This window comes from Cricetulus griseus, chromosome 2, assembly GCF_003668045.3.
Source record: "Cricetulus griseus strain 17A/GY chromosome 2, alternate assembly CriGri-PICRH-1.0, whole genome shotgun sequence".
NCBI classification, from domain to species: Eukaryota; Metazoa; Chordata; class Mammalia; order Rodentia; family Cricetidae; genus Cricetulus; species Cricetulus griseus.
Genome location: NC_048595.1, coordinates 271,720,282 through 271,741,857, shown reverse-complemented (window position 1 = coordinate 271,741,857; position 21,576 = coordinate 271,720,282). Strand labels below are relative to the sequence as shown.

Below are 21,576 nucleotides of genomic sequence, written 5' to 3'. Positions count from 1 at the left end.
AAACACTATTTTCCCATTATTTCATCATAAGATATTTATAAGTGATCTGATAATATATTGGCATACACCTATATGAATGTCATTTTCCCCAAAATAAACTCTTTAAAAATTTAAACAAAAATTCAATTCATTAAAAATGCATGATGTGGCTAAGAATAAAAGGAATAGTTTCATTTAATGAACAGTTACTATGTGCTATGATCTATGCTAATCACTTTAAGGACATTATCTCACTTAGACCCTTAGTGACCCCAAGAGGCTGATATACGAGAGTAATTGCCAGTGAGCTAGCTGAAGCTCAGAGAAGCTAAATAACTTTAGAGTCCCAGAGCTAGGTCACAGTGGTGTTTGATTCAAACTTCAGACATAAGCCATGAAGTCACATTGCCTCTCAAATCTAGAAAAGGATGAAAATTGTGTGTGTGTGTGTGTGTGTGTGTGTGTGTGTGTGTGTGTGTGTGTGTGTGTGCAGGATAGCAGGCAGATCAGACACACATAATGATGAATTACAAAATTTCACCAGAATAGTTTATAGGGAAGAAACACTCATTCTAGGCTCAAAATACATACAGTAATCTTAAAAAATATGCTGGTACTTTTGTAATGCATAACCTATCATTTATATAGTTTCCCATACAAGAGTCACAAGAGAAGTTCTCAAGACACAGCACTGACCATCAGACAGGTTTTGACTGTTTAAATGTGGCCTGTGAGAAACCAAAAACAAATGAGCCAGATACTTAAGTCTAAATCATGTGTTAACCATAGGGTATCCAAGAAGTCAAACTAAGATTTTCCATCTTTCAAAATTGCCATTTAGTGTATTTCAACGTCAGAGCAACAAATAGGCACCACTTTGCATGGATCTCATTTTAAAGTGGAGTGGGGTGTTAATGATAGCCTCCCTCCACAGTGAGTCATTCCTGCAGAAGCAGCAGAGATAGCTGTGATGGTTAGGATGTAGAGAGGGTGTTATGATGACAAAGGCAGATCATAGCACACTCATCTTGCAGTTTTGCTCCTTATCTAAAAAGAGGCAAACAATTTCTGCTTAGCCCAAACAGGAAGATTCAGGAGGCCTTAATTTTCCTTAAATCTGATGGTTAAGGTGATAGGGTCCCTTTAATCCCTTTCCCGTTTTCTGGCTTTGGTCCATACTGACCCTTAAGGATTGCATCCACCTCCTTGCTAGAAGTCTTACAGACATCAACTACTGTATATTAACATTCACAAAAGTTCCCTTTGAGAATGCAAATGGGATCCAGACTACAGAGAGAGAGAGAGAGAGAGAGAGAGAGAGAGAGAGAGAGAGAGAGAGAGAGAGAGCTACTTGGGACTTTAAGACCTTACTGAACCTCAATATCTGCTAAATTAGTATCACTGAGATAGCAAACTTTCTTTTTTGTGTATGTGCATATGTGCTGATGCATGTATATGCATGCATGTGTGTATGAGTGTGGAGGCAAGAAGACAGACAACCTTATGTTGTTCCTAAGGAGATAGCCACCTTGTGGTTTTTGTTTTGGTTTGTTTTTGCAGTGTTGGGAATTGATCTTACAACCTCAGGTATGCTAGCAAGAGCTCTACCACTGAGCTTCAGCTCTAGCCCTCTCTTTGTTTTTTGAAATAAGAGTCTCTCACTGGCCTGGAGCTTGCCAAATATGTTATACTGATTGGCCAACAAGTTCCAGGGATCTATGTGTCTCTGCCTCCCTAGTACGGGGAATTACAAGTACCATCACATCCAGTATTTTGGTTTGTTTTAATGTGGGTTCTGAGAATTAAATTCAACTCCTCATGCTTGTGATGTAAAGATATTATGGGCCCCCAAGAAAGTGAACTTCCTAATCAAAGTGATGTACTCTCTTATATACCTTGTGATGGGTATTCTGGACTGGCAAATTCAACACACAACCTATTCTCTTCCTGCTTAAAGGACAGGAACTCTAGCAATGACCTTTACTGATGGGGTTCCCTATGGTTCATCTGCTATGACATACAGTCTCACAAGAAGAAGAAAGCAGAATGAGAGAGGGGGGCCTTCCAATGATCCTTCCAATATTTTGGTGATTTTTTTTTCCTGCAGCAATGTCTAAGAGTCTGTTTGGAGCTTCCTAGAAGTTGAGGGCAATCGGAAGATCAAGAGTCATGTTTGAGTCTATCTTCCAGATGACTAGAACACATCTGTGCAGGTAAAACTGTAATAGCAACTGAGGGAGAGACCTGGTCAGAGTGCAGAGTGTGAGACCCATATTGGTCTTAGACTCCTGAAGGAACCTGGGCCTTTAAACATGTCCTGCCATCTGTACGAGTTGTCTGCCCCAGAGGAAACCTCCCAGCACCCACCTCACATGCCAGCAGTTGTAGAGAAATAAACACAAGGTAAAATTTAACCACAACTATCTGTTCTTGCTGCTCTGTTCTTTGTTCTGTGTTTGCCTCAAAAGATGGAGGGCCTGAATTTGAACCGACATAGGGTTCAAAGAGGCTAAGATACCACAAAAGCAAAGGAGCCATAGAGAGTAATGGCCAGCAAGGCTCCTTCCAGATAGCAGATCCAGGTCTAACTGTGCCCTTGGATTCATCATCAGAACCTAGATTTCATTACTTCCTCCTGGAAGGAATTAATTCCCATCAGCTCATGACTACTACATATTTCAGTCCTCTCTATGACGAATCAGGGTATTGAGGTATTTTTACTGCTGTTATTTTGAGCATGAGGTGCAGGCCAGGATACTTTTTTAACTTACGGGCCAGCAGGGCAAATGATTGACAGTCCTGCTGATAAGGGCCATTGCACATCAGAGATCTTGAGTTTTGAACCAGCATAGTAATAGGTAATGTGCTTGAACTGCATCCTTTAAGGGAAGAAGTGAATGGGATGGATGTGTAGGAAGAACAGTACCTATATTCAGAAACCCTGAGGGGAGGATTGTAACAGACTAACTTTAGTCCACTAAAATCCATTACTCTCTTTAATGACAGAATTAAAACTCCCACACTGTAGGTAGCATATGGCTGCCAAAATATCAGATGTGTCTCTTAACGCCCATGCAGTTAATGCTATGTTACTAACTTCTAGCCCACGTGATACACGTGACTAGAAGTGATTCTGTCTCCAGAGTGGTAACCCCCACAATGAAGGCATGTATGCTGTGTGTGGTGTAGGAGCTTTGGGAAAGAAATGGTAATTACTGAGGATGACAGAGCTTCATCCTGGCTCTAACTGATTCTTCACAGAACTACATCGCTGTCTTACCTGAGTTGTTATATACCTCAGGTAGCTTTGCCACAAGATTTCCTTGAACTTGTGTGTTTTGCTATGATGATACATAAACAAATGAAAAATCATGACCAGCTGAACCAACAGCAAAATCTGGCTTCCCAGTTGTAACCTTTAAAACCCATGGAAACTTGTATTTCTTTTTTTTTTTTTTTTTTTTGTTTGAACATGTGTTTTCATGTGGGGGATGCATGTGTGTGCATGTGGAGGCCAGAGGGTAACCTTGGGTGTCATCCTCAGGGAGAGCCATCCATTCTTTTGAGACAGGATCTCTCAATGACCTGGAGCTCACCGACTAGGCTAGATTGGCTGGCTAGTGGGCCCCATGGAGCTCTTGTCTCCGCCTCTCTAGTGCTGGGATTACATGCATGTGCCATGGCAAATGACATTTTTATGTGGGTTCCAACTCAGGCCCTCAAGCTTTTGAGGCAGCACTTTATCAGCTAAGCTGTCTTCCCTAGCCTGGAACCTTGCATTTCTGTGGTATCTTTTCTTGCATCTGCCTCCTCTATTTTTGGATGCTGGTGATCTTCCCATTGTTCCCTTCTCTGAAGTCACCTGGATAAATGGAGAATTGAGTGTGAACACTTTCTTCATACCTAAGATTTTCAATGGTATGATATGAGGTATGACTAGCATTATCACTAATTTTCTTATGAGAGGAGTTCTATCTAATGGATTTATTGACTTCCTTTAAGGTACCTATCTAATATCTGGTGGGATCTTGCTGACAATCAGCCCCTCTGAATTCAGTCTTAGAGCTATACAATTATACATGCCCACTACCAGTCTAATCTCAGATATCCCTGAGTTAGACAGAAAAGTGAGTTTCCTGTTTGTGTTCTGTGTGGAGTCTCTGAACACATAACTATTCATATACTCCAGGAAACATATTAACACCTCCACTCACCTTCTAGGGCAAGTCTAGAGCCTGGCACTGACCCCAGCTCACAGAAGCACCATGTGTGTGGACTATGCCTACTGACTCTGGGCCTGGTGCCCAGGATAATTGAAAGAGCCAGCTTCCATGGTAGCAATCTTCACACTACATTCTACTCCACAACTTTCTAAGACTCCATAAAACTATATTTATTGTAATTTTAAATGCTTACATTGGACATAATTTCTAGTGTGTGTTAAATGCTGAAGTATCCATTAAGACTCACCCTATTTTTTTGTTGTTGTTTTTTGTTTTGTTTTGGTTTGGTTTGGTTTGTTTTCTTGTTTTTCAAGACAGGGTTTCTCTGTGTAGCTTTGGAGCCTATCCTGGCACTCGTTCTGGAGACCAGGCCAGCCTCGAACTCACAGAGATCAGCCTGCCTCTGCCTCCTGAGTGCTGGGATTAAAGGCGTGCGCCACCAACGCCCAGCTTCACCCTGTTTTTTACCAGCTTATGCTATCTAAATGTCTTAGCAGTTTGATAACTGCTTTTTAGAGATCTGACAAAAATTTATTTTTAGCAGTCAGAATTTTACTAATTTAACTTCAGAGTCTTCATATAGGTATGTCCAAATTTAGCATCCTACATTTGAATGTTTAACAAATATAATATCTGAATGGTCATTTAAATATATATGACACAATTATGCATTTCTAATGAATTTTTAAGTGCCATGATTGATAGTATCTTCTATCATTACAAGTACTGTTGGTCTAAACATCAATATTACTAACTTTTTAAGTTTTTAAAAATTTTACAATTTCATACAGACATACAAAGTATCATGGTATATTCATCCCCACTATTCTCTATTATCCATTTGCTAATACTTTGAACATTATTAAATACAAAGAATTTTTCATTAGAAGTACAATTATTAATGAGAGGAATAATAATGGTTCATCCTCAAAATTAGTTCAATCATAAATCCACAAATACTACTTATCATTAATATGAGAAAAGTTTAGTTTCATTTCTCCCTATTTTTAACTTTATAATATGCAGATTAAGAAATCTTGTTTATGTTAGCAGTGTGAGGGTATAGAAAAGGTTTTGCTAAAACAAAGTCACACAATTCCTTGCCCTCCTTCTAAATTTTGTAGCATAAATCATCTAGTGGCTTGTCATACATTATTTTCATATTGTATCAGATGAATTGAATAGGCATGTCTTCAGTTTTGCTGGGATAAAAGAATTGGAAGCTATCTGACTTACAAGTAAATTTTTTATCCAGATAATGTGACTTCTCAAAAAAACTACAAGACTTATCAATTGATTAGTTATTAGATATTATTTTTAGAGGAGGTAAGATCTCATTACAAAGTCATGGCTGGAATTCACTGCATAGTGAAGGCTGGCCTCAAACTCTTGACAGCTTTTCTGCGTCTGTGTCTGTGTGCATGTGTGTGAAAAATAATTGTTTTACTGTGTAGTTCAGGATGGCCTGGAACTAATGATGGGATTGCAGGCAAGTGTCACCACACCTAGCCCAATTTATGATTTTTAACACATTTTATTATCATATTGTTTTCAATGTTTTGCTTTGTTTTTTATCAAACTGTAAATGGGATAAGACAACAAATTTAACTCACCAAATCCATAGAAAATGTTTGTCATCTCAACTAACTAGCAAAGGCAGTCATAAGAGGTTTTCTTTCTTAGGAAAATTCCTCCTTTCATTTCCAACTCAAGTAAATAAATTAATGTGGCTACCTGGAATTCACTGCATAGTGAAGGCTGGAATATTTTGAAAACCATTGAAAGACAAAAAACAAAGCACATCCTATGAGACAGATAGCTGGAAGAATCAAAGTCAAGAAGTCCCATATAGTCAGTTTTCCCATTACTCATTTTCATAATAAATTATAAAAGTAAACAGCACTGTTTTTTAAAACAAACTGATAATTATATATTATAATATGAAATTATGGCTGAGTCTTTCATCTTTAAATTGGAGAAGGATTTTTGGAAAGTAGATACCAGAATGAGTGATCTTTCTAAGCATGCAGGCTGGGTGTCAGGCAGACCAGTCTGTATGGGACTCAACAGCCGAGGAGTTGACTCCCACAAAACTGTGCTCGAGTGACCCTTAGAATGTTTTCCCACACCTGTAGATATACTCCAGTTTGAAGGTCACTGCTCCTGAGAACCAAGTAACTGACTGGCTTAGACCTTAAAGGAAAGACACATTGACAATACTGTGATGAGAAGGGTCAAAGTTGTCTCCAGCCTTGCTTCTTCGACAAAGGACCTTAGCTACTTGTTACCATCAACATAACACCTGAGTTCACTAGATTTCAACTGAGACCTGCTACTCATCCTGCATTACTTGCACCAAAATATGAAACTAGAATTCATCTTATTACCTCTAGAAAGACCTTCTTTTTCTACACATTATTCATTCATCACTAACCAACCCATTATTTAATCCAGAGAGGCCATCTACCCAGCTTAAAAACACCTGTACAAAGACATAAAACAAATGATCATCTCATTAGATGCAGAAAAGGCCTTTGACAAAATTCCACATCCCTTCATGATAAAAGTCCTGGAAAGACTAGGGATACAAGGGACATTCCTAAACATAATAAAGTAGTTTACAGCAAGCCCACAGCCAACATCGAATTAAATGGAGAGAAATTCAAAGAAATCCCACTAAAATTCAGGAACAAGACAAGGTTGTTCATTATCTCCATGTGTATTTGATATAGTACTTTAAGTCCCACTAAAATTCAGGAACAAGACAAGGTTGTTCATTATCTCCATGTGTATTTGATATAGTACTTTAAGTTTTAGCTAAAGCAACAAGACAACTAACTGAAGGAGATCAAGGGGATACAAATTGGAAGGGAAGAAATCACAGTATTTTTTTCCAGATGATTTGATTTTATATGTAAATGATCCTAAAAACTCCACTAGGAAACGTCTACAGCTGATACTTCCAGCAAAGTAGCTGGATACAAAATTAACTTACAATAATCAGTAGCCTTCATATTATTATTCTTGATATGTCATGTAACACATGAACTTTATGAATGAATTTTATCAATTTATATCACATAATGTATATTAATAATAACCCAAACCATAATTTCATAGTTGATATAATTACAAGTGGATTCTGTAGCTTTGTTAGCCTCAAAAGAAAACCACATTATAATTTAAAATTGTAAAAATTTAATCTGCACACACACAAAAAAAAGTCTGCAAAATAGGAGACCTCAAACCCAAACCAGTAAGAACTTGACTCACATTACCACATTGTTTATAAATCAAGGAAACAGTTTGACCTTTTCCATGATTGGCTCTTGCACTTTAAAAGTCTTCAAGGCAAGCTGACTTAGTGGTTTATAAAGGGAAAGGGGAAACCTGGTGTTAGGATGAGGTTTTTAATTTTAACTGGTCATGTTAATTTGGTGAGCCAAAGGGGGCTTTTGGTTGCTGGACTTTGGTAGTCAGCCTCGGGAGGAGGAAGTGATCAAATAAGGGAGTAGACCTTGGTGGCTAGCTTTAGGAATATAATCTAATAGTTTTTAGCAAGGCAGAGGAAATGAGAGAGAAGGACAGGCCTGCCAGAGCCACATGTTCAAGTGGTTTAGTGTCTCAACTACAGCTTCCTTTTTGCTGCTCTTTGTATTTAGCCTCTCCCTCTCCTCAGTGCTAAAGAAGCCAATGGCTTAAGTGTGTTAGATAAGTGCTCTACCATAGAGCTGTATCCTCTCCCAATTTTTGCTTTTTACTCTTTTCTTTTTCATCCAGGACTGGAAGTTGAACTGAGTGTCTTCTACCCGCCAGGTTAGTAGACACCTCTGAGTTATATCTCCAGCTCTCTTTTTCACTTTTTATTTTTATATAGGAGCTCTCTATATAAGAGAGAGCTCAGGCTGACCTTGAACTCACTGTAGCCCAGGCAAGTCTTGGGCTTGGAATCCTACTGTGTTAGCCTCCATGTACCTAGGATTACAGGCCTGTGCCACCAGGCCCAGACTTTTTTTTCTTCCTTAACAGCTGAAATTAACATTTTCAGAGAATCTATCTACTGGTAAAAACAGGTAATTTCTAAAACATGCCTATTATATTGCAATAGGCCCCCAGATCTTAGCATAACTGATGTCATGTTAGAGCCCAGTAAGTAGGATTCAATACCTGCCTAAATGAGAACAAAGACCTATACCACCAAAGTTCATAGTTTGGGAATGTCCCTAGGTATACTAACATTGCTTTTTGACTTCCATAGTTTTGCTTCTGGCTGATCTTGCTAACTGAAGTGTGGCAACCCAGGGTATGTTTTTTGTGTTTAAAAGCTCACCCTGAGAAAGATTCAGGACTTCAGTTGGGTCCCAGTGTAGTCACCTGCCAGCTAATAAAGACTTTCTATTGACTTGAACCCATGTTCAAGTGGTCTTCTCTGATGGATACCTCATCACAATATTAGTGTCATTCTTTTGTGTGCATTGCTGTTGATTTTATAGAGTGACTGTTGTCTGGATGGTACTCTGGTTAGTTTCCACTATGTAGTGGCTAATCACAATTCCTTCAATATGTCAGCATTTAATAAGTATTTAACCATCATGATACAGACACTGTCTGGTTTTACGTGTTGATTATGTACTAAGCATTGAGGAGAGATGATGATACCCAGATTTTTGTTGGACTTGTTATTGACCCTGAAACATCTGTTCAGTCTCTTCTGCTCTTTCTATCAAATACAGTGGTTGGTACTATTTAAATTTTTACTTGTACATTTATGTGTGCCTGTGGGTGAGTGCATGTGCATATGTATATGTATGTACACACCCTGCAGCTCACACATGAAGGTCGGATATCAGCTTTCAGGAATTGGTTCTCCTTCCATCATGTGGGTCTTTGGATCTAATTCAGGTGGTTCAGCTTAGGGACAAGTACCTTTACCTGCTGAGCCATCTGGACAACCCTAGTATATATTTTAAGGTCCTTTCTTTAATTTCTAAATTAAATCCCTGGCATGGTGTATTAACTTGTGGGGGATCATGGTGTACTAATTTGTAGGGGATCGCTCTTAAGAACCTCCTTCCTTAACTTGGTTGAGCACTGAATTTTTAACTATCATATAACTTACTTAATTAAGATGTACCTGCCAAAATGTGCACTGTGCCAGGAATGTGGCATAAATACATAAAGAAACTGAAAGCATTTGACTTCACACTCTTGGTGCAAATAATACCTTCGTCTGGTTGGGTTGGCTCAGAGAGGACTTTGTCTTTCCATGCCTGGTGGAACTTTCTCATCCTCCTGCCTTCCAGAGCCCCCTGCACCACACTCCCCCCACTTAGCATGGCCCCCGCTTTCAATCCCTGCAACCTCCTGTCTGGGAACAAGATTCACAAGATTACTGGAAAGCAGGGAGGGGACAATGGGCAGGAAGAAGTAGAGTGAGCTGCTCTAGAAAGCTGGAAGGGAGAAGGAGAGGGTCACCCACATGCTAAGTGGTCCTCCTTGTCCACCTTCTGTATGAAGAGAGGGGATCTGAAAGAGGAGGGGAAGTGGCTTCTGGTTCCCTCATTCCCCACATCTTCCAGTCATGACAACACTGGCCCTGCCCAGCTCCACTTCAGCATACTCTTCTAGGAGTGAGGAGGCTAAGAGGCCTGCTGTCTCTGCCTTGCCGGTGAGACAACCCTGAAGCCAGGACGACAATAAGGAGGGGAAAATGGAGAAAAGGAGGAAGGGGAAGAAATGAGATAAGAGAAAGGAACAGGAGGGAAAAGCAAAGGAAAAGAAGGAAGAAGGAAAATGGAAACAGGAGAAAGGAAGAAGTAAACTGATAGAGAAGAGAGGAAAAGACTACTGACCCCTGATGGGGATGGAGCTCTCTCCTCCAAACCCTGTGGGAATGGTTGGATAACTCCACTCATATACTTGGCAGTCCCAGTCCTTTGGATCAGGGACTGTACAATGCTGTATAAGCTGTGTCTTGATGTCTATCAGGATGACAGAAAGAAAGTCCGTCAAGCCCAAATTGCAGATGCTGGATCATAGCCCTGGCCAGATGACAGCTGCAAGCTGTGTCAGAGATTATAATTTAGTTTACAGGACAGCACTGGTGACATTACAGAGAAGCCAGACAGTGGGTGGCTCCTGTGACCTGGGAAACACATGACAAGGACTACCACTACTTTCTAGGAAGAAAGTGTTTATCATGCATAATCCTGTCCTAGTATTACCAGACCTCTGATTGGTTTACAATTTTAGAAAATCCAGAAATCCTTTTTTAAAGGTCTTGCAACTTTAATTTTTTATTTTATCAATTATTTATTTTTAATAATTTATTCAAATTTTATTTAATTCAAGGAATTTTAATTGCTTCAGAAACCATAAAACAAAATGCAGTACACACAGAAGAAGCATGTGAAGTGATAAGGGAGCAGCAGGGGTCCTTGAACTCTGGCAGATTGTGCTAGCATAGACCCAGGTGGCATAAGTCATACCATAGGGATTGGATCCTTCCTGCCACTCTGAGGCTATGAGGGGGCAGGACTCGACTGGGAATGAAAGAGGAACACAGAATTAGTAAGTGCAGGTGTTAGGGGGACTGTTTCAGAGAAGCTCTTTCCCACAGCAAGGTAGACACTAGCAGGTTGGGACCCACAGAAGGAGAATGGGATGCTGCAGGGAATGGATGAGCTCAAGAAGATGTCATCTAATGTGGCTATGTCCTTAAACTGGGAAGAGGACAAAGGGTAAGAACTGATAGTCTTGGACATATGACACAAACTTGGGCTAGGGAAACAGGAATGGATCCTTTGGGTGTTTGAATGAAAATGGCCCCCATAGATTCACAGGGAGTGGCACAATTAGGAGGTGTGTCCCTGTTGGAGAAAGTGTGTCACTAGGGGTGGGCTTTGATGTTTCAAGTGCTCAAGTCAGGCCCAGTGTCACTCTCTCTTCCGGCTGCCTGCCAATCCAGATATAGACCTCTCAGCTACCTCTCCAGCATCATGTCTGCCTGTATGCCACCATGCTTCCTGCCATGACAATGACTGAACCTCTGAACCTGTAAGCCAGCCTCAATTAAATGCCTTCCTTTATAAGATTTGCCATGTTCATGGTGTCTCTTCACAACAATAGAAACTCTAAATAAAACAAGGAGGTAGTGCTGGACTAGAAATCCAGACCAGGCAGCTCTGAAGAAGGACCGGCTGGCCAGGGATGATGAGGACCAAGAATGCAGAAAGTCAGAGAGAGGGAAAGAGAAGGACTTCTGTCTAGGGACAACCACCACAGCACAAAATTTCCTGTATTTTGAAAAGAAATCTTCTGCTTTCTACATGTCAACATTAATACTGTTTTTAAACCTATAGATCAAAATGAAGAGTCAGATGTAATCCATGGTCCATCTTCCAGGTAATTTTATTTTAATTCATTGGACATTGCTACTTAAGTATGGCAAAAAGACCTGATCACTCATTTCTAATGTTTTAGGAAGGGTAGGAAGTAGAAGAGGCAATCAGGCCATTATTTGTGAAATCATGCAATTAAATGGGTAAAATGTACAAATAAAGATAATATCCATGGTTTCTGGGTACCTGCCATCAATGACATTATTTGGAAGAAAGACATCACAAGCATCGATAGCAACATTCAGCCCCTCACTGATTGAAGCACACTACCTTATCTGCTGTTTTGATAAGAGAGGCTTTTCTTTGAGATATGATTTAATGAGATTTGGAGACTTCCCAAAGACTTAGCCAGCTGACTCTCCTGATACAACATCAATATCTAATCTCCTTTATAATTTAAGATTCTTCAACCAAGACTAGTAGCACTATCTGTGGCCCATGTGACACTAAACCCTGAGATCATGCATCACTTGAAACACAATAAATATACCTTTCAAAGATTAATAGGCTCTCAGTGAATAGGTAATCAGGACTGTTTTAGCCAAGCATAAATCTAGCTTTAAACACAATGGTGTCTAATTTATGCATCAACTTGATTAGGCTATAGCATTTAACATCAGTTTAGAGGCAGCTATGAAGGTGTTTTGATATGACTAACACACACATTCAGCTTTAAGTAAAGAAGATTACCTTTCATAATGTGTGGGTCTCATCCAATTATTGAGGGTCTTAAGATTGAGAAATGAGGAAAAATTTTGCCTCAAGACTTTTAGAATTCTGCCTGAATTTCTGGTCCACATATTTGTGTGTGTGTGTGTGTGTGTGTGTGTGTGTGTGTGTGTGTGTGTGTGTGTGTATACATATATATATATATACATATATACATATATACATATATTATATATATAATATATATATATATATATATATCTCCAGCATGCTTCTGCTGCACAACTCTGCTAATATAATGGAGCAGGGTGGTGGTGGTGGCAGTGGTGGTGGCGGCGGCAGCAGCAGCAGCAGCAGCAGCGCACATCTTTAATCCCAGTACTCAGGAGGCAGAGGCAGGTGGATCTCTGTGAGTTCGAGACCAGCCTGATCTACAAGAGCTGGTTCCAGGACAGGCTCTAAAGCCACAGAGAAACCCTGTCTTGAAAAGCAAACAAACAAAAAACAAACAAACAAACAAACAAACAAAGATCTAATGGTTGAGGAGATGGGTCAGTGGTAAGAGTACTTGCTGAGCAAGCATGAGGACTTGAATGCAAATCCTGTGTGTACCTCTATCCCTGGTGCATGGACAGGGGTAGACAAGAGATTTCCAGGGGGTTGCTGGCCACCCCTATCCAGGTTCAGTGAAATACTATCTGAAAGAAACAAGACAGAGAATGACAGCACAGGATACTAATGTCCTCTGGTGTTGGGTACAGTGTACACACATGTGTGCAAACAATACACACATATAATACAAACACAAATAGGATACATAGGCGTCTGGAAAATCCTCCCAGTCTGCAGTCTCTCCCACCTACTCATTATTTCTGCTCTGAAGCATTTCTTTACTGTAGGGCTTGCCTCTGGTAAATATGAACATAAATAAGCCAGTGTTTCATAAGTAGCTAAATTCATATGGCAAGTTCTAAGTCTACCATGGGTTGTATCTCGGGGAAACAGGATTTGACAACTGCTATAGACCACAGTCCTCTGAGCAAAATAGACACCATCTTCATCAGAACAGCTCTGCCTACCCCTCCAGAGGCCATCAAAAGCAGGCCTGTTGACTGTTGATAGTCCCTCAGAGGAGAAGTATGGGGAGCATCACTGGACCCCCACCTAGAATTCCAGCCATTCCTCCCAACCATTTATATGCAGTTCTGCCCTAATTGCATGTGGCTTCCTGGGGATGTTGGGAAGTGCTAGCTTATGTAGATTGGGAAAGGTTAACTGACAGGCACAATCTGTGTGACTGTAGGAAGTGGATATGAAAATGTTTAGGTCATGCAATGGTGAAGATTAATGTTTTTACATATGTTAGGAAAAATGACTAAATATATAAAATCCACAATAGAAGTTGCTTTATAAAAATATAGTTCCAGCGCTATACACACCTACTATATGATCCAGCAATGACTTCTAGGTACATAGCAATCATACATAGCAATCATAAGCATAAGTTGTAGTAATGGTTGTTAAATTGTGGACTTTCTAAATTTTGATCAGCCATACAATGCATAAATAAGCTGTATAATATCAATAGAATGGAATTCTACATGCTAATAAAAACAGCTAGTGTTGCAGTTATCAACTATGTGGACAAATCTCTCGGGCATTGTGACAGTAAATATGGTAGATGCAAAGGAATACATGATATATGGTACCATTTTTAGGAATTTTAAGAACAGGCAAAACTAAAATGTGAGTGGTAGGTATTAGCATGCTGGTGACTTGGGAGAGTGACATTTACCGGTAAGAGGGATGAGGAAACATTCTGCAGCCAGGGATAAAGAAATTCTCACTGTGTCCTGTGGCAGGTGCCGGAGCCTCAGGTGAGTCTGGTCTCTGCTCTGCCCCCCTCAAACTGCCCCATCAACCCCTGCTCGCTTCTGGCTGAGCCCACCCAGGCAAGAGTGGACCTGCCCAGACAGGAATGCCCACCCCGAGTCGGGACATACCCCACCCTTGTCCACCCACCACTCTCAGCCATCCAGCTGCCACTGGAGTCTGAGCCCTCTGCCTACCACCAGAGAGAGGGAGAGACCCCACCTGCACTCACTGGAAGAAGGGATGGGAAGAAGACAGAGTAAGAACACATTCAACAACAGAAAGCCAATATGACACCACCAGAATCTCGGGACTCCACACCAGCAAGATCTGAGAAGCCCAACAAAGAGGATGGGCTGGAGAAGCCCAAAATTATCTTAGGATGGGCTGGAGAGATGGCTCAGAGGTTAAGAGCACTGACTGTTCCTCCAGAGGTCCTGAGTTCAATTCCCAGCAACTACATGGTGGCTCACAACCATCCGTTATGAGATCTGGTGCCCCCTTCTGGTGTGCAGATATACATGGAAGTAGAATGTTGTATACATAATAAATAAATCTTTTAAAAAATTATCTTAGGAAGATGATAGAGACCTTTAAAGAGGAAACAAGAAAATCCCATAAAGAAATAGAAGAAAAAACAAGCAAAAAATTGCATGAAATGGAGGAAAAGACAAACCAAAAAATTCAAGAAGTAAACAAATCTCTTAAAGAATCTAAAGAAAGCCAAGAAAAAAAAAACAACCAAACAAGTGAAGGAAGCACTCAAAACAGTTCAAGGCATGAAAGCTGAAATAGACACAATAAAGAAAACACAGAATGAGGCAATGCTGGAAATAGAAAGGCTGGATAAACGATTAGGAACTAAAGACTTGAGTATAACCAGTAGAATTCAAGAGATGGAAGAGAGAATCTCAGTTGTTGAAGACTCGATATAGGATATACAGTCATTGACCAAAGAAAATCTCAAGTCCAACAAATCCCTAACACAAAATATCCAGGAAATATGGGACACCGTGAAAAGGCTTAACCTAAGAATAATAGGTATAGAAGAAGGTAAAGAAATACAGCTCAAAGGTACAGAAAACATATTCAACAAAATTATAGAAGAAAACTTCCCCGACCTACAGAAGTATATGCCTATGAAAGTACAAGAAGCTTATAGAACACCAAACAGACTGGAGCACCAAAAGAAGTCCCCTCGACACATAATAATCAAAACACCAAACCTACAGAATAAAGAGAAAATATTAAGAGCAGCAAAGGAAAAGGGCCAAGTAACATATAAAGGCAGACCTATCAGAATCACACCTGACTTCTCAATGGAAACTTTGAAAGCCAGAAGGTCCTGGATAGATATCCTACAAACACTAAGGGAGCATGGATGCCAACCCAGACTACTGTACCCAGCAAAACTTTCAATCACTATAGATGGAGAAAACAAGATATTCCATGACAAAACCAGACTTAAACAATACATATCCACAAATCCAGCACTAGAGAAAGTTCTGGAAGGAAAACTGCAACCCAATGAAGATAACTACACTCACAAAAACACAGGCAATAGATAATCCAATTTTACCAAACACGAAAAGAAACAGGAGGGCAAAATACACACACAATGACACCACCAACAATAAATCCAAAACAAACAAGAACCAACAATCAATGGACATTAATATCCCTCAATGTCAATGGTCTTAACCTGCCCATAAAAAGATACAGGCTAACGGAATGGATACGAATACAGAATCAGTCCTTCTGCTGTATACAAGAAACACACCTCAACTTCAAAGACAGGAGTTACCTCAGAGTAAAGGATTGGGAAAAGATTTTCCAATCAAATGGGCCCAAGAAACAAGCTGGTGTAGCAATCCTAATATCTAACAAATTAGACTTCAAACTAAAATCAATCAAAAGAGATGAAGAAGGGCATTTCATACTCATCACAGGAAAAGTCCATCAAGATGAAGTCTCAATCCTGAACATCTATGCCCCAAATATGAAGGCACCCACATTTGCAAAAGAAACATTACTAAAGCTCAAACCACACATAAAACCACACACACTTATAGTAGGAGACTTCAACACCCAGCTTTCACCACTAAACAGGACCACCAGACAGAAATTTAACAAAGAAACAAAGGATCTAACAGAAGTTATGACCTAAAAACAGGGTAGGAAGTTGTTTAGGAGAGGGTATCTTTTTCTAATCTTTCCTTTTCTCCTCCCTCTTCCATGAGTCTTCATTTAAAAAAAAAAAAGACACAGCTAGACAGGGTTGGTACACATCTGTAATCCAGCAGTCAAGCAAATCTCCAAGTTGTAGTCCAGACTGACTTAGAATTTAATGTCTAGCCTAGGCTTGCCTAGAACTTGCAATCCTCCTGTTGCAGCCTTCAGAGTTCTGCAATAACAGGTGTATACCACCGTTCCTGAATAAATATATGTATTTTATGTATAATTCTGTAGCAATAGATGAATTATTTGTGTTTCAGAGTGCAGATGTGTAAAACTACTTGCAAATATTCTAATTCTACAATCTATAAACTTTGACTAATGAAGCCAAATGTATAGTTATTAGATAACTAGAATTCCAGCAACTGAAAATCATGAACCATTCATAGACACTGATTATATGCCGTTCCCAAGAATTCCTTCAAAAATACATCTGGAAATTCCACCATCACCATGTGCTATGTAATGCCAGCTCTACAACATACAAGTAGTATGTTAAGAATCAACCTCATATGTCAGATGAACTAGGTTTTTCATCAACTGTAATATCTTTGAATTTAGCTTGTAAGTAAAGCCTTGGCTTTCTGCTGGGTTACTAGTAAAGCCCTTCTTAGCCCCATATAAATGGAAATCAATGAAGAAATACCTTAATTCAGTGAATAAGAGTGTTTGCAGCTCAGGGATGAAGAACTACATTCAAATATCCAGCACAAATATGACAATCTTGGGTGGCCTCACACATGTGTAGCTGCAGTGCTTCGGGGGCAGAGACCGATGGATAGATAAGACTGTCTCGCTGTCCAAAGAATGAAGAGAAGAGTAGTAAAGCAGGATACCCAATGTTCTCCTCTGACTTTTGCAAGCACATGCACTTTAGTGGCACACACACACACACACACACACACACACACACACTACCATTCATATACACACTCAAAAATAACAAACACTGTGAAGGCTAAATTATGTTTTAAGTTTTAATTACTGTGCTTAAGAGATCTAAAAGTAACCCCACTTGCCCAAGGACAGACAACTTTCTAGAATTCTGGGGGCTGATGTTCATGTAAGATAACAAGCCACATGTTTTCTCTTTTGTGAACAAATTGGTTGCCCCGACTTCACAGGATATGCTTGATCTCATGTAGGCGGGAGGTACATAGGCAGGAGGTGCGTAGGCAGGAAGTACTTCAGGATGTAAGCTTGCTCCCAATTTGATGAAGGCAAGAAGTATGTAACCTAGTGGGATTTGCCTTTATAAGCCTCTGACTAATTTGTGGCCATTCTCTGGGAATCCCAGATATGGACCTGGCTAGTGTTCATCATCCTGGCCAGTGTTTAATAAAGCTTGCTTCAAACTTGACTATAAAATTACAGTAGTGGTCTTCTTCTTGGCCAGTGGGATTAACAACACCTTGTTTCTTAGATCATATTTGGAATCCCAAAGAGAAAATAACAGTGGAATTCATTTTAAAAATCATGACACAGGTCTAGTACAGTCAGACAAATTACTATATTGGGCTATATAGCCTTCTTTACCCCTTTATTGCTCTCTCTGCCCCCACCCCACTCTCTCCTCCCATTCTGAATTCTACATTCTGGTTCTCTCATTCCCTGTTTCTCAACTCCCTCTCCAAAATTTACCTTTATCCAAATCTGCCTTCCTTGCTCTTATTCTCTAAGCACATGGGAACTTTCTACCCAATAGCAAACCTCCCCAGGTAGGTCTGTGCCATGGTTGACACCTCTGGACACAACTGCTGTCCTCTCTCTTATAACACACTTCCTGTAAGGTGACCTGTTATACACCACCTGTGGCTAGATCACATTAGCTTCATCCATAATTTTCCACTTTCAGCACAACCTTGCAAAGGCTCATTTGATCTGCAAATATAAAACATAATCTAAAAGTCCAGACATGAAACAATTTGTTGTTTCATAAAATAAAGGAATTTTATATTACCTATCTGTAAGTAAATATCCATTTGTCATCCAAACACTGTATAATAAAAACTGCCAAAATGCTGATTTTTAAAAATCCTGTAACTTGTTTCCCAATCATATAAATACAATTACTACCCTCATATACTCCCTTATTATTTTGTTTTAAGTAATCAAGGTACATGAGACTTTAGTGCTAATAGTAGCAACAACGCTCTATTAAATTCATCTACCCATCCATCCATCATCCAACTCACTCACCCATATATTCACCCCTCTTTCCATCCACCCATCCAGCCATAAACCCAACCATCCACCTATCCAACCATCAACCCAACCATCCCACTCATTCACTCATGCATCTACTCCTTTTTCCATCCAGCCAACCAGACAGCCATCCATCCATCCATCCACCCATCCAACAGTTAGTTATTACACACCTATTAATGTGTTGGTGCTGTTGTAGTCATGTAGATTTGTGGTTGAGCCCAGATCCAAAGAGCCTTTCCTTTATCATGGATGCTCTATGAATGCTCTTTTCTCCTCTCAGAGCCAGCTATAAGGAGGCTCCTTTCCTCTGATTAGAACATCAACAGACAAATATTGAATACATGTGGAGAGTGTTTACTATTCTAATCAACTTTCTGCATTTCACAAAGTTAATTTGATACCTATTTAAGATGACACATAATTGTCACTGAATTGCCTTGCAATTAGGTAAAATTGTACCAATAAATCTGTAATCAGCCCCCACATTGTTTTCTGTGTTGTGTGTTTTTTCCTCAGGATCTGTCATTTACTGCTAGCATACTATTCTTTTTCCTTTGCTTCTTACACTTCATTTTCTTCAGAACCCAAGTGAAATAAATTATAAGCCTAGACTAAGTTTTTCATAGGCCCGATTCCCATATTCCTCAAGGCCCAGATCTTTCTGGGACTTTCCTAATGTGCCAACCCACCTTCCATGATTCTCTTCTCTTTCTGGAGGCAGAACACTGAGAGAACACAAGTCAGGTGTTTCGGGTTCATCATATGCTGGGGAGTCAATTGACAGTGACCTCCACCACAGGTGATGACACAGCTTGAGAGTGAGCTCTGAATTTCCTGCATTTGCAATTTGAGAGTCTTAGAGAAAAAACAAATAGAGCAAAAAAAAAAAAAAAAAAAAAAGATAAAGAGGGGAGTTTCCCAGTCACATATGAAGAAACCAACAACTTGTAAAAATATCCATATTCCTGAACCCATTCTCAAGTGCAGTAAATAAAATCACAAATTCACAAGAACAAAGAGTATGAAATTTCCTCACAGAAATTGGCAAGCAGACAGTGGAGAAGTAACCACTGAGAAAGCTTGCCCTGCAGGAGTTCACCAGTCTCTGATTGCAGGGGCTGGAGAGGCTCAAAAGGACATGGCTGTTCCTTTAAGAGAACAATATAGATGTGAGAGTGGGGCAGTCATCAGTCCACTAAACTGATGACAAATCTAGAAAAGGACTTTTCTGCACTATATACACACAAGCAAGGTCTCTGAAACCCTGGAGAGAAAGATACACCAGAGAATCTCAAGCATTATGGGCAAGTGTGAAGAGCAGAACTGAACATAGAGGAGGGAGACTGGAGCAGGACCCTAGTCACTTTTTTTAGTGCTTCCAGAATCTTCCCAGGAGAAACTGAATGGCTTCAGAGAAGCATGGGTGTATGGGCGGGGGTGAGGGGACCACAGAATGTTGGGGATTTTCAACGATGAAAACTTACCTACAATCTGATTACTCTATATTACAACTCAAGGGATTGGAGAGGTGCCTGGTTTGGTAAAGTGCTTGCCACGGAAACATGAGGACTTGGGTTCCAGTCCCCAGCACCCACACAAAGTAGTGTGTGTGGCAGAGAATGTCTGCAATGCCAGCACTAAGGAAACAAAGACAGGTGGATCTTTAGAGCTTGCTGGGTAGCCAAGCTGGCCTAATCACTGAAGCTCCAGGTTCAAAGAGAGATCCTGTCTCAAAAAAACAAGGTGGCGCCGGGCATTGGTGGCTCACACCTTTAATCCCAGCACTCGGGAGGCAGAGGCAGGCAGATCTCCGTTAGTTCGAGGCCAGCCTGGTCTCCAGAGCGAGTGCCAGGATAGGCTCCAAAGCTGCACAGAGAAACCCTGTCTCGGAAAAAAAAAAAAAAAAAAAAAAAAAAAAAAAAACCAAGGTGGACAGCAAGGGAGTGTGTCACATGATGTTGACTTCTGGCCTTCATACTCACACTCCTGTATACATGCATGTACATGTGTACACACATAAACATGTACACAAATTCCCTCTTTCCCTCCTCTTCTCCTCCTCCCCCCTTCCCTTCCCTTCCTCCTCCATTTTTATGCAAAGAGTCACATTTCCCTAAATGTTGTTGGCAGCTATTTTTTTTTTCTGACCAGGAAGAAAATCGACTTAGAAATAAATGAAACTGACATTGCAGAAGGTGAAATGAAAAAAGAGAAGCTGGGCATTCTTGATGAAGTATACCTATTAATACAAGCACTTAGGAGGACACAACAGAAGAGTTCCTGCTGTGTGAGGCCAGGCTGGGGTATAGAGTGAAGCCCTGTCTCAAACAAACAGCAAACAATTGAAGAACATAAGAAAGAGGAAAAGGGGGCTGGAGAGATGGCTCAGCGGTTAAGAGCACTGACTGCTCTTCCAGAGGTCCTGAGTTCAATTCCCAGCAACCACATGGTGGCTCACAACCACCTTGAATGAGATCTGGTGCCCTCTGCTGGAATGCGGGCAGAAGACTGTATATATAATAAATAAATAAAAATCTTAAAGAAGGAAGAAAGAAAGAAAGAAAGAAAGAGGAGAAAGGGATTTCTTTACCAAATCATCCCCAAAGACCTCCCTCACTTTCTTCATTCCGTTCCATGTGCCTCATAGCCATTTATGAATTAGTCTCAGAAATCACTGGACATTCTAGCCTTTTCTTTTGAAGTAGTTTAAGTCTGCTGTCTTAGTCAGGGTTCCTATTGCTACAATGAGTCACCATGACTAAAAAGCCAGTAGAGATCGAAAGGGTTTATTTGGCTTTCACTTCAGCATTGGCTGTTCGTCATCAAAGAGGTCAGGGGCAGGAACTCAAAGAGGGCAGGAACCTGGAGGCAGGAGCTGATGCAGAGGTCATGGAGAGGTGCTATTTTTGGATTGTTCCCCATGGCTTGTTCAGCCTGCTATCTTATAGAACCAAGGCCTAACAGTTCAGGGATGGCCCTACCCACCATGT

The 21,576-nt window shown here is 40.3% G+C and overlaps 1 long non-coding RNA gene across 2 annotated transcripts in view; it reads left to right on the top strand.

Moving 5' to 3' along the window:
- The window catches only part of LOC107979524, a 39,483-nt gene extending 27,072 nt beyond the window's left edge, over positions 1-12,411 (top strand). For both annotated transcript variants that reach the window (XR_003482610.2, XR_004768463.1), the window contains exons 2-4: positions 2,087-2,382; positions 7,983-8,018; positions 11,564-12,411. This is a non-coding gene — a long non-coding RNA (uncharacterized LOC107979524). The remainder of the gene's footprint in view (positions 1-2,086; positions 2,383-7,982; positions 8,019-11,563) is intronic.
- Positions 12,412-21,576: the final 9,165 nt, after the last annotated feature.